We start from the raw sequence: 1,572 nt of genomic DNA, 5'->3' as shown, positions 1-1,572 counted from the left end.
CACATAAAGATTATATTGATAGCTCTACTCTATTCATTCCATGTCCTAACATTCATGGATATATATTGCAGTACATGGTATAGTGAGATAACTCACCTGAACAATTTCTTCGACGATTGACAGATATCCCTCTGGCATAACCGGTAACGTGTCTAACATATATTAACCTAGAATATTATAGCTTATCAGTTCCTATGACAATCTGATAATGAAAGTCAAATCTATCACTAATCCCAATGAATACCAAGAGTTCTATTAAATAAGGATCAGTTAGGCTAGACAATTGGGAGGCGGGATCATTTTAGCGTATAATCTTTCTAAAATCCAACAACCAAGCCAACATGACCATTCTAGACATCTCTCCCGTAAGTAGATCAATCAACTTTATAACTGGAATTACTGATAAATCCTATATATATATATATATATATATATATATATATATATATATATAATAACGACTATGAATATTAAGTACACTAGAAGCATAGCTTAACTTATAGAGAGTTTCTTACAAAAAACAGGATTTACTCTGGCAGGACTTCGATACTGAGCACTTCCAGTCCACCGGACTCTCAGATGCCTCAGGGTCTCACTAAAAAAAATTCCTAGACACTCGAAAGTAGCTCTAGAGTTCGAATTTAGAGAGAGATGTACGAGAACGATGTGTGAAATGAAGAAGCTTGATCCAATATTTATAGGCTGATTCGGGGTGCACGTCGTGCATATGGTCGGGTGTGCGTCGTGCACTTGGTGGGAGGTGCTAATGTGGCGTTGTCTGGGTGGTGACACGTTGTCCGTACACGTGGCTGCGCATGAAAATTCTTATTATCTTTGAAAATTCATATCCTCTTCATACGAGCTCTACTTTTGATGCATTTTATATCCACGTGTAGCTATCGACGAGATCTACAACTTTTATTTGGACTCTGTCGTCTAATTTTAACTTTATTTTTAAAGCTATATTTTTAACATGCTTAGACTGTTAAAGCTCGTATAAAAATCATAACTCTCTCATACGGTATTTGTTTAAGAAAGCAATGTATGGAATTTAAATCCTTTTCTTTTTCCTTACACTCAAGAAGTTTCAAATCACCATTTTAACGGTGATTTTCAGATTTTTGGAATTTTTTTTGAAACGGCAAATAAAAATAAACATCTCCTCTGCCTGGGATTGAACCCAGAACCTCCTGGATAGTTGTTAGATTAGAAACCTCCTTGTTAACCAAGTTGGCTAGCCCCAACTTGTAGAAGGTGCAACATGAGAACTTCCCAGGGGATCACCCATCCTAGTACTACTCTCGCCCAAGCACGCTTAACTCTGGAGTTCTGATGGGATCCGGTGCATTAGTGCTGGTATGATTGCACCTTTCAGATTTTTGGATGAACCCTATAAAAGTAGGTCCGAAAATTTTGGCTTAATTTCTTCAATTTCTTTGTAGGATAAGCTTGGGGAAGCATTGTGGAGGAGATTGCAAGTGAATACAAGAAAAAATTTCGTGTTTCAAGCTACAAATCGGGTATTCTCTTTCCAATTCCTTGACTTTGCATTGTTAGTCATAAAAGCTTAAA

General features: G+C 36.8%; 1 non-coding gene across 1 annotated transcript; it reads right to left on the bottom strand.

Annotated features, from left to right (window-relative positions):
- Positions 1–1,251: 1,251 nt before the first annotated feature.
- LOC145168166 (5S ribosomal RNA) lies at positions 1,252–1,370 on the bottom strand. Its single transcript, XR_013741738.1, has one exon. It is a non-coding gene; the product is annotated as a 5S ribosomal RNA (ribosomal RNA).
- Positions 1,371–1,572: the final 202 nt, after the last annotated feature.

The sequence above is a fragment of the Lactuca virosa genome, chromosome 3 (assembly GCF_052849685.1).
Source record: "Lactuca virosa cultivar CGN04683 chromosome 3, Lactuca_virosa_CGN04683_v6, whole genome shotgun sequence".
Lineage (NCBI taxonomy): Eukaryota > Viridiplantae > Streptophyta > Magnoliopsida > Asterales > Asteraceae > Lactuca > Lactuca virosa.
This window is presented reverse-complemented; position numbering and strand designations above follow the sequence as displayed.